This window comes from Podarcis cretensis (genome assembly GCF_951804945.1).
Source record: "Podarcis cretensis genome assembly, chromosome: Z".
Classification (NCBI taxonomy): domain Eukaryota; kingdom Metazoa; phylum Chordata; class Lepidosauria; order Squamata; family Lacertidae; genus Podarcis; species Podarcis cretensis.
In genome coordinates this window covers 10,461,757-10,473,945 of record NC_137184.1, presented here as the reverse complement: position 1 = coordinate 10,473,945, position 12,189 = coordinate 10,461,757, and the positions used below count along the sequence as shown (strand labels likewise).

The following is a 12,189-nucleotide window of genomic DNA, read 5'->3' as shown; positions in this document are numbered from 1 at the left end:
CAGAGCCTAGGACTTGCCGATCAGAAGGTTGACGGTTCGAATCCCCGCAGCGGGGTGAGCTCCTGTTGCTCGATCCCAGCTCCTGCCCACCTAGCAGTTTGAAAGCACATCAAAGTGCAAGTAGATAAATAGGTACCGCTCCAGCAGGAAGGTAAACGGCGTTTCCGTGCACTGCTCTGGTTTGCCAGAAGTGGCTTAGTCATGCTGGCCACATGACCCGGAAGCTGTACGCTGGCTCCCTCGGCCAATAAAGTGAGATGAGCGCCGCAACCCCAGAATCGGCCACGACTGGACCTAATGGTCAGGGGTCCCTTTACCTACTTAATTGCAGGAAGTAGAGAACTGAAGTCTTCTGCAGGGTTTCATACAGATCAGAGGGGAAGACAGAGTAGAAATAGGATAATGAACTACCCTTGTCTCTACCTTACCATAAGGACTAGAGAGACTGTTGGTTAGAAGGTACTTCTGCTCTAAAAGCATTAGCCTGTTAAAAAAATCTGAGGTTAATTTCCTGCCAACAAACACTCTACATCAAGACACAAAGAAGGGAAAAGATGTTCAAATTCTTTCTTTACATTAAATTTTATATCATTAAGCTTTTGAAACAAGGCCTTCTTGGTTGTTCCATAGCCTGCAGAGATCTGTCTTGTGACAACCAGGAGGAATGCCTTTTCTATTGTGGCATGCCACCTGTGGATTGATTGCTCCTCAGAGATAAATTAAGTACCTACTGCTTTTTTGTTTTTGGTGCCTGCTAAAAAGTTATTTCTTCTTCCAGGGCTTTGCTGACCATTTGTACCAGCATGTTTAGTTCATCCTAACTTGGTTGCTATTGTGTTCATTGTTTCTGTTGTATTTTTAATGTTTTATTATGAACCTGATTGATTTATTTTTTATGGTAGGTGATATGAAAGTATTTAAAATAAATAAATATCAAGGGGGAAAGAGCAACCTAAAAAGAAAGTTGATACCACGGGGGGGGGGGATTTTCTTATATGCAAGTACAGCAGTTAGAGTAGTGATTGCTGCTAAGTGGAAGTCACAAACTCTACCCTTAAGGGAGGAATGGATTTGTAAACTAAATGAATATATAACTCTGGCAAAACTAACAGCTATTATAAGAAACCAATCGAATCAAAATTTTAAAAGGAGTGGGAATGTTTTGATGAATATATATGGTAAAATACTACTCAAAAAAGATATGCTAATATGCCTAGATTAAAATGTAAAGTATCTGAGGGAAGATAAATTCGTAAGGAAAGATAATAAGAATATACAGAAGGTTGGAGAAGATTGTAAAATGCAAAGATAAATGTAATCTCAGAATGTAGAGGAAATCGAGTGGGGGCGGAGGGAAGCTGGGGGAGGGACAAAAGAATATTAGGTTTGATTGATGGGATATATGGGAGGATGGGGAGGATGTGGTGATGGCTTTGGTTTATTTGTATTGTGATGTAATATGGAAAAAACAATAAAATATTGTATTGGAGAAAAAAAGAAAAAAGAAAAGAAAGTTGTTGTTGTTGTTGTAAACGTTAGCTGACATACTGCTCGCAACTGATTCATTTCTTTTCTTAATCAAATAGGCTTCATGTTTACCACTACCTTTTCTTACATTCTTTTAAGTTGAGAGTCACCTGAGAAATGAGCAATTCCCTTCAAAATTTCATAAAAAATTTCATAAAAAATTTCATAAAAATGTTGCATGGTGTGCTAGATGCAGTTAAAGTGTCTTCAGGTCTCTTTGAATCAGTGTAATTGATATTAGAGCAGGCTTCCTCAGCTTCGGCCCTCCAGATGTTTTGAGACTACAATTCCCATCATCTGTGACCACTGGTCCTGCTAGCTAGGGATCATGGGAGTTGTAGGCCAAAAACATCTAGAGGGCCGAGGTTGAGGAAGCCTGCATTAGAGCTACTGAGTATGGTCAGAAATTTTGGTATGAATTCAGTCTGGTGAAATTGTCAAAATAATTTCCTGTAAGGTTTGCACTATTTACATTAGGCTTCGGAGAACAGCTTTTGCAGCTTGCCGAAATTAACATGTTTTGCTAAAGACAAACTTCCACTATTTTGTGATACAGTTTCATATTATTAGTTTTGGTTTAAACAGGTGCTTGCATTGTAGGTGGATAGAGCTATGCAATGAATATGGTGCCTTCTTTGTTTTGAATTGTCAGTAGTAATTTAATGAGATGCTCAGTGTATTTTCTTTGCATTTCTAAATTCATAAACTGTGAATAAAAATAAAGAGTGTTAAGGGGAAATAAATCAGTGAACATGATCTTGAACCTACAAACAGATTTTTAAAAAACTCCCCCTTACTCTTTGCTTGCCTGGAATGATTAGAGATACATCTCAGCCAAATGCTTAGCAAATTGTAAGTGGTTGAACTTTAAGCACAATTGATAGACGTATTCTGTGCCAGAGGGTAGCGTGCCATGCTTCCTCACCAGGGCACCCGTCTGGGAACTGAATTCTGCTTCCTCAGATCTGAAAGTTCAAGTAAGAGTAATGCCAAATCAAACATCAAATGGTTTCTCCAAAGTTTTTTCTTGCTTTTTTTCCCTTTTCCTTTTTCCTTTTAACAAAACCACCTGCAGAGGTACTAACTGAACTATGTTCTCCATTTAAGTTCCATAGGGTGGAGTGGAGTTGCCAATATTTAGGGACACCAGGCAGATATCCAGGCTAATAATGAGTGGCAAAACCCACTGCCGCCCTTAGGAAACAAGATATACATGTTTGGCATAATAATAATTTATTGGTCCATAAAATCTCTTGAATAATCAGTTCATGGACCAAGACTTTGAGAATAATTTTGTAGGCTTGAAACCAGAATGAAATACCGATGGAACATATTTTCAGGTTTTGGATCAGGATATAATTACAGTAGGTTACAAACTCAGTTGTTGACATTTAAAAAAGGAAGCAATAAGCATCATCACAGTTTAAGAACACAGTTTAAGGACTCCCCTGAGTGAGTGCTTGAGGGCCCTGCTTTTGCCACTTACCATCTGGCCTGGGGCGGGGCCTGAAGCCTCACAAGGACTGTGTGCTACCTGCTGCCTGCTGCCCAGGAGGACTCCCCTGAGTGAGTGCCTGAGGGCCACTTACCATCTGGCCTGGGGCGGGGCCTGAAGCCTCACAAGGACTGCTTGGTGCTTGCTGCCTGCTGCCCAGGAGGACTCCCCTGAGTGAGTGCTTGAGGGCCCTGCTTTTGCCACTTACCATCTGGCCTGGGGCGGGGCCTGAAGTCTCATAAGGACTGTGTGCTACCTGCTGCCTGCTGCCCAGGAGGACTCCCCTGAGTGAGTGCTTGAGGGCCCTGCTTTTGCCACTTACCATCTGGCCCGGGGCGGGGCCTGACAGGCCTCACTAGGACAGTTGTTACTGCAAGAGGGGCACAGAGTGTTTTTAAAATGTTTTTTAAAAATTTCCTTTGGATTTTTTGTATGTGGGGGGTGGGGGTGGGATGGATGTTTGGTTGGGCTTGGGGAATTATTTTTTTATTTTGATGTTTTTGTAATTTTTACATTTTTTGTTGTATTGTTTGATTGGTTTTGTTTGTCTGTTTACGGTGTTATTTTGTTCTTAGGGGGAGGGGTCAGGGCTGCCGGGGAGTGGGCCCCAGCCCACAAAATGGCTGGGGCATGTTCCACAGGGGGAGATGCACTGGGACAACCGATCTCAGTGATCACGGGTAGGAGGAGGAGTTACGCTAAGACTAGACCATGTCATTACAGAGGGGGCAGGTTTAGTCGTTATCTGAGGACTATTCCTGCCTCCGGGTCTGGTCCTGACCGGATGGATACTAGAATCAGCAAGGGATACCCACATGACCTGAAGGTGCTGCTGTGCAATGCCAGGTCAATGATTCATAAGACCACTGCCATCCATGACTTGATCATGGATGGAGGACTTGACCTGGCATGTGTAACAGAGACTTGGTTGGATGTAGCAGATGGGCCTGTCCTTGCCGCTGCTTGTCCACCAGGTTTCTCTTACGCACAGCAACCCAGGTCATGTGGGCGGGGAGGGGGGGTTGCAGTGATTTTTAGAAAGTCATTAGTTTGCACCATGCGTCCTATTGGGAAGACCCAGTTTTCCGAGTGCATGTTCTGGAAGTTGGGCAATAGGGGCATTACAGGATTCCTTTTGGTGTACCGACCTCCCCGCTGCACCAAGGATTCCCTGCCCGAGCTGCTTCAGGTCGTGGCGGATGTTCTCCTGGAGACACCCAGCTTGGTTGTCCTAGGGGATTTTAACATCCATGCCGACACAACCTTAGAAGGGGCGGCTCGGGACTTCGTGGAAAGCATGGCCTCCATGGGGCTGTCCCTGAATAAGTCTGGCCCAACCCATAGCCGCGGACATGCCTTGGACCTGGTGTTTACCTCTATGGATGTTGGTGATCTGACACTAACTAAAAGCGAAAGGAAAGAAGTGCCATGGTCAGATCACTTCCTGGTGCAACTGGACTTCTCTGCGACCCATCCCCTCTGCAGGGAGGTGGGACCAATTCAGATGGTCCGCCCCCGCCACTTAATGGATCCAAATGGTTTCCAGAGAGTGGTAGGGGATGCTTTATCCCATGTTGGTGGCCTTTCAGCTGATTCCCTGGTGGCCCGCTGGAATGTGGAGTTAACCAGGGCTATTGACTGTTTGGCTCCGAAGCGCCCTCTCCGATTGCATGGAGCCCGGACAGCCCCATGGTTTTCCACGGATCTGAGGGCAATGAAACAATCGTTGAGACGGCTAGAGCGCCGGTGGCGGATAACTCATTCCGAATCTGACCGGACACGGGTTAGAGCTCAACGTTGAGCCTACCAAGTGGCGATAGTGACGGCGAAGAAGAATTTCTTCACCGCCTCTATTGCATCTGCAGAAAACAGCAGCAGGAGACTTTTTCAGGTGGTTCACAATTTAGCGGAACCACCTGCAACATCGGGGCCCAGTACGGGCCACATGTTCTCCTGCAATGATTTTGCAAAGTTTTTTGCAGATAAAATCGCTCAGATTCGGGAAGAAGTAGACTCCACCGTGGGAACAGGACCGGGGCGGGAGAGTGCTAGAGTTCTGTCTAGTCAAGTTGAGTGGTATCAATTCCAATCTGTTACCTCCGAGGATGTGGACAGGCTGCTTGGACGAGTGAAACCAACCACCTGTCTCCTGGATCCTTGCCCATCGTGGCTTATAAAAGCTAGCCGGGAAGGACTGGGCAATGGGCTTCGTGGGGTGGTGAATGCTTCCCTCCATGAGGGAGCCTTCCCAGACCCACTGAAAGAGGCGGTTATTAAATCGCTTCTTAAAAAACCATCTTTAGATGCGGCCACGATGGCCAACTATCGCCCAGTCTCAAATCTTCCATTCTTGGGCAAGGTGATTGAGCGAGCGGTTGCCGAACAACTCCAGGCACGCCTGGAAGAAGCAGACCATTTGGATCCCTTCCAGTCGGGATTCAGGCCTCATCATGGGACTGAAACTGCCTTGGTCGCACTGGTTGATGATCTCTGGCGGGCTAGGGACAAAGGTGAGAGCTGTTTCCTAGTTCTGCTGGATCTCTCAGCGGCGTTTGATACCATCGACCATAACATCCTTCTGGACCGTCTTGAGGGGCTGGGAGCTGGGGGCACTGTCATACAGTGGTTCCGCTCCTTCCTCCTGGGCCGTGTTCAGAAAGTGGTGGTGGGGGATGAGTGTTCAGACCCCTGGGCTCTCAGTTGTGGGGTGCCTCAGGGTTCTGTCCTCTCCCCCATGCTTTTCAACATCTACATGCAGCCGCTGGGAGAGATCATCAGGAGGTTTGGGCTGGGTGTTCATCAGTATGCGGATGATACCCAGCTCTACCTCTCTTTTAAATCAGAACCAGTGAAGGCGGTGAAGGTCCTGTGTGAGTGTCTGGAGGCGGTTGGAGGATGGATGGCGGCTAACAGATTGAGGTTGAATCCTGACAAGACAGAAGTACTGTTTTGGGGGGACAGGAGGCGGGCAGGTGTGGAGGATTCCCTGGTCCTGAATGGGGTAACTGTGCCCTTGAAGGACCAGGTGCGCAGCCTGGGAGTCATTTTGGACTCACAGCTGTCCCTGGAAGCACAGGTCAAATCTGTGTCCAGGGCAGCTGTTTACTAGCTCCATCTGGTACATAGGCTGAGACCCTATCTGCCTGCGGACTGTCTCGCCAGAGTGGTGCATGCTCTGGTTATCTCCCGCTTGGACTACTGGAATGCACTCTACGTGGGGCTACCTTTGAAGGTGACTCGGAAACTACAACTAATCCAGAATGCGGCAGCTAGACTGGTGACTGGGAGCGGCCGCCGAGACCATATAACACCGGTCTTGAAAGACCTACATTGGCTCCCAGTATGTTTCCGAGCACAATTCAAAGTGTTGGTGCTGACCTTTAAAGCCCTAAACGGCCTCGGTCCAGTATACCTGAAGGAGCGTCTCCACCCCCATCATTCTACCCGGACGCTGAGGTCCAGCGCCGAGGGCCTTCTGGCGGTTCCCTCATTGCGAGAAGCAAAGCTACAGGGAACCAGGCAGAGGGCCTTCTCGGTAGTGGCGCCCGCCCTGTGGAACGCCCTTCCAGCAGATGTCAAAGTGATAAACAACTACCTGACATTCAGAAGACATCTTAAGGCAGCCCTGTTCAGGGAAGTTTTTAACGTGTGATATGTTACTGTATTTTTGGTTTTTATGTAAGCCGCCCAGAGTGGCTGGGGAGGCCCAGCCAGATGGGCGGGGTATAAATAATAAATTATTATTATTATTATTATTATTATTATTATTATTATTATTATCCTCCAACTTGTCAAAAGCACTTAATGGGTGTGGAGAAGAACCATTGAAGAGAGTGGCATGGGTTGTGGTTTAGGAAGAGTCCCAGGGGACAGGTAGAGAGGTTTGGAGGACTGCATTTGTCACCTGGGCCTCAGGTTCCTTATCCCTGCTACAGTCTTTTGATTCAACCAATAGGCATGTGTAGCAGATGTCAGAGAGCAGGGCTGTAGGATACTGTGTTAAGTAATGGAAAGGAAGAGGAGAGACTGGCTGGACAAAATGACTGATGGAGTGTGAGGGAAGAAAAGGAGGAAATGGGAAGGAAGGAGGCAAAATGAATGGACTGAGGGAGAGAAAAAGAAGCAATTTCCAGAGAAGGGTTAGATATCAGTAGTAAACAACCACAACTGATGAGTCCAAATTCCACCTCCACCACTTTGTGACTGGCTGTGCCCCTACACCATCATTTTGTGAATGGTGGGTGGGCCACAGTAATTCTGAACTAACTTTGGATACATTGCTAAACCATATTTTGAACTCATGCCAAGATCCAGCTAACATACATTCAAACAATCTGGAGTTTCTTTCACTGTCTCCTCCTTTCTCTCTCTTTAGAATAATTGATTGATTTCATAGTAAAATAGCATTGAGCTACTCCAACAAAATCTGTGGAGTATCACATGTATCAGTCTCATGTAAGAAAAAAAAATGAGTGAGAATACTGTCAAATAATTGAATACAGTGGTACCTCTGAATGCGAACAGGATCCGTTCCGGAGCCCCGTTCGCATCCCGAAGTGAACGCAACCCGTGTCTGCGCGGTCACGATTCGCCGCTTCTGCACATGCGCGTGACGTCATTTTGAGCGTCTGCACGTGCACGAGCGGCAAAACCCGGAAGTAACACGGTCTGTTACTTCCAGGTTGCTGCGGAGCACAACCCGAAAACGCTCAACCCAAAGCTGCTTCAACCCGAGGTATGATTGTAATTAAATACATCACTGGGGATTCAACTATCTGTGGCATAGGCTCTCTCTCATTAAATTAAATTAATGAGTGACCAGAGGTCTTACATTAATGTCACTTTGGATGCAGTGCTAAGCCATAGTTTAAACTGGTGTTGAACAAGCCAAGATTCAGCTGACAGACATTCATTCAAACTGCAGTTTGTCTCACCAAGTTCTGGTTTGCTGTCTCACCACCTCCTCTGTGACTATCCAATACCCACCATGAATCCTTTTGCATTGTTGGAGGACTGACAAGGCGTTACAATGCCACCAGTTCTTTTAATGCTGGCTAACTGCAAAAACAGGATGGAAAATGCTGATACTCTCCACCTCTACTTGACACGCCCTTGAGCAAAAAGCCCAAACATATCTGAAGCTTCTATCCCTTCCTTCTTTCACTCCCAAGCCGTTCAAGGAAAAATAACAGTGATGCAGCAGCAGATAGGGGAAGTAGAATCAGCAAGTAACTTCAGAAACAGCAGCAGCAGCAGCAACAACAACATTAAATTAATTAAAGTTTTCTTCAGGAAATGCTTCTCCAGCTCTGCACTCCAAACTACTTTTGACACGAAAACTGAAATGAGCACAAATGCAGGGCAGCCTTATACTACACTGTTGCCATGACTTTCACTTTGGCCAATATGCAAGTAATTGTGTGAAGTGAATCCAAGATGAAGGAAAAAATGCCTCATGTGTAAGTTTTTTAAATCTTAGATTACACCCTGAAACTGCACAATTGTCCAAGATCAGCCAAGAATCTGTTCCAACAGGAGGCCTGAAATAAACTCATAAAACCTTTTCATAAAGAAAACAGTCATCCAGACTGGATAAATAAACATCTGGAATAGTATGGAAAAGGCCAGCCTCCAAAGCTATATGAGGTTAAAAGAGGATCTGCGCAATAATGAATTGACAATCACTAGAACACTTGTATAGCCACCATAGTGGATGAAGGTCTATTTCCAGGGGCAGGATGCTATGAAAGCTGTTGGATTATTTATGCGTGTTTTGGGCAATTCCCCAAAGATGAGCATTTAATTACATCAAGTTTAAAAACTTAACATTGTGGGGGAAAACCTCCCCTCTAAAAATTCCTTTAACCACATCAGAGGCGGTGTGTTGTGGGCTGTATTTATTGTAACTTCCTCAGCATTGCTTGCTTTTTACAAGAAGCATGTCGTCATTTTTCAGATGCTGAAATCCAACAAATGGAAATTTAAAAATATGTCTTTTGAGCTTTTCCTTCCATGAAAATGAGGGATTCATTTACAATAATAACTTTATAAATAACAAATCTATACATTTTAAAGCCTAAGATAAGAGTCAGTGCAAGACTATCCACTGCATTTGTGTCTTTAATCTGAATGTCTTAACTTTTTATAAAACTGAAACTTGGGTAATAGATTTGCTCTGTGCTCAAGTAGTTATTGTGGGACCAGTTCTTCACAAAGTTCTCATGCATAAACCATTGGTTTGAATGAGAGCCACACAAGAACTCTCTTTTACATCTTTCATTTTAATGGAGCTTGAGCAGGACAACCTCCTAAGATTGTGTCATATATTTTTCACATTGAATTTTTAACCAATGGCAGATTTTGGTGGCCCTAATTTCCCAAACACCCTGCTTTTCTTGATGCTAGATGCATCCTTCCCACCCACTGAGAATGTTCACCAGGGGTCAGCAAACTAAGGTCTGCGGGCCGGATCAGGCCCACCTGGGTTGTAAATCCGGCCTGCGCCGTGAAGATAGAACCCACCGTGAAGCCAAGACTCCCGGCGATGCAGCTCTGCCACTCAATCACCGCGCCTTGTTTACCTCAGTGTGGCGCGGGATCGTCTCTGCCAATCAAACGCTGCAGCTGGTTTACCTCAGCGGTGTTTGATTGGCAGAGACGTCCCCGCACTGCGCTTAGGTAAAGCAGGTGCGGTGTCTGATTGGCAGAGCCACTGCCACTCAGCCTCTTTTTCCCATCGCAAGGAGGCAAGACAGCGCCCACTGCCTGCTCTGGCTCCTCCCCAGCTCTAGAAGTCCGCTTTCCCTTTCCCGCCTGCTTCCACCTGCGCCGCCAGGAGATGCCACATCTTGGCGCATAGATGCACCCTGCCCTGTCGTTGGATGCACGAACACTAAGAGCCCTAAAGACGCACAATTGTTTCAAGGCCGTTTGTTCAGCGCCTGAAGAACTGCTGAGAATTAAATGTGCTAGGGATCGTGCCCCTGGGAAGATAAGCACAATGGTTGGCCCCCCTCGCCTCTTCTTCCAGCTCCCTCTCCCCCCCCCCCCCCGTGCTGCTTCTCCTGCCTGCCACAAGGTCTGAGGGACAGTGGACCTGCCCGCAGTTAAAAAAATTGCCGACCCCTGATGTTCATGAATTGTAGACCCAGCTGGCTTGAAATGGAATTGTACATGAAATGGTTTGTTTGTAAGGCTCCTAAAGTTTTCTTGTTGCTGGACAAACATTTAAAAGCAGCACAGCCCTTCCTACATGCTTGCAGTCTAATACATGGACTACATTTAAGGCATTTACTGTTATTGCAGTGACCTAAGTGGAACAGCCATTGAAAGTTCTGGGAAAGAAAGACTTGAGTTGAGTTGCTGCTGAGCTTGCAGCCAATTAAAAAAGACTTCTTTCTTGGAGATAGGAAGCAAATGAGACACTTCTAGTACCAAGGCTACACTAGGGAATTTTAACCGTTGTGAATGGTGTTCTTGTTCTTGATGGGGTCACATTCCCTCTGAAGGAACAGATTTGCAGCCTGGGTATGCTCTTGGATCACCCAAGAAGAACTTCCTGACAGTAAGAGCTGTTCGACAGTGGAATTTGCTGCCAAGGAGTGTGGTGGAGTCTCCTTCTTTGGAGGTCTTTAAGCAGAGGCTTGACAACCATATGTCAGGAGTGCTCTGATGGTGTTTCCTGCTTGGCAGGGGGTTGGACTCGATGGCCTTTGTGGTCTCTTCCAACTCTATGATTCTATGATTCTATGATTCTACCCTTGTCACTGGTGGCGCAGGCTGCCTCCACAGCATAGAGCAGCTTCTACTTGCTTAGTTTGTGCACCAGGTGTTGTCCGTACTTTGGCAATTTTTAGAAGGCTTGGTTGGACTCCCTATAAACAAACAAGGGTCATAATAATACCACTGGTATTATACTTAGTGTTTTAAAAACCACTGTTCCTGGTGACAGGTACCTAACCATCTTATTTTGACACCTGGGAAATTTATATTTTTTTTGCAGTTTGCAGGGGTATCTTACAAACGCCTACAGACTAGGACTGAATCTTAGAAAATGGAACATTTCCAGCATTGTTATAACTCCTGTTCTGGAGTATGACAACAACTGTAACTGCACACTTCAACATTTAGCAGAGCAGGTTTTATGTTTCAGAATCACATTTATATAGTACTTAAATAAAGTGTGTGTGTGTGTGTGTGTGTGTGTGTGTGTGTGTGTGTGTGTTAGCATTCAAAATAGCTCTCTGGGTATTTCTCTACTTAGTATAACTAGTAAATTATGCCTGCAAAAAGAAAAAAGAAAGAAAGCACAAAAAGAACCCAGTTGCAATGCTATACATACTTGCCCTGAAAGTAAATACCATTAAATACAGTGGGACTTACAGTGGGAGTGAATATGCAGATGTCTGTGTTGTAAGAGTGATATTCATTAATTCCCCCTTATGCTCTCACAATAAGAGCAATGCAAGGCAGTATGAGATAGCCACAGCTTCTTTCTTATGCTCTAAAGAAATGAAGGAATGAAAGGGGTACATGTCATTAAGAAAGAAAGAGTAAATTAAATTACTAATTACAGATAGGTAGCCGTGTTGGTCTGCCATAGTCAAAACAAAAAAAATTCCTTCCAGTAGCACCTTAAAGACCAACTAAGTTAGTTCTCGTGTATGAGCTTTAAGGTGCTATTGGAAGGAATTTTTTTTGTTTAAATTACTAAAATAGTCCAAAAACAGAATCGAATGAAAATAGTTGTTGTTGTTGTTGTTGTTACCTAAACTGTAGCCTTGAGGCAATTTACACTTAAGATAATTTAAAACAGTTAAAAACAAAGAAGCTGTCAATGTTTGAATAAAGAATTGGTTGTAGTTGCTGTTTCAAAAGTGTATAATCCTCTTCTTTGTGTGTAAAACTCTGCAAAGCTCTTCTCTTTGCATAAATTAGGTTATTGGTGAGTCCTAGATTAGTCATGCTTAACAAAATGTTGTGGGGGGGAAGGGGGAAATCAAAATTTCATTCAGCTGCAGTAACAATGCCCTTGAACTTTGTGCTACAGACAAAAAACAACATCTTCAGGGAACTTCCTCTTAAAGGTAAAGGTAAAGGGTAAAGGTACCCCTGCCCGTACGGGCCAGTCTTGTCAGACTCTGGGGTTGGTGCGCCCATCTCACTCA

At 45.1% G+C, this 12,189-nt stretch overlaps 1 protein-coding gene across 9 annotated transcripts in view; it reads left to right on the top strand.

Annotated features, from left to right (window-relative positions):
• RALGPS1 (Ral GEF with PH domain and SH3 binding motif 1) overlaps positions 1–12,189 on the top strand; it is a 263,929-nt gene that overhangs the window by 202,221 nt on the left and 49,519 nt on the right. The gene's annotated exons all lie outside the window — the stretch shown is intronic.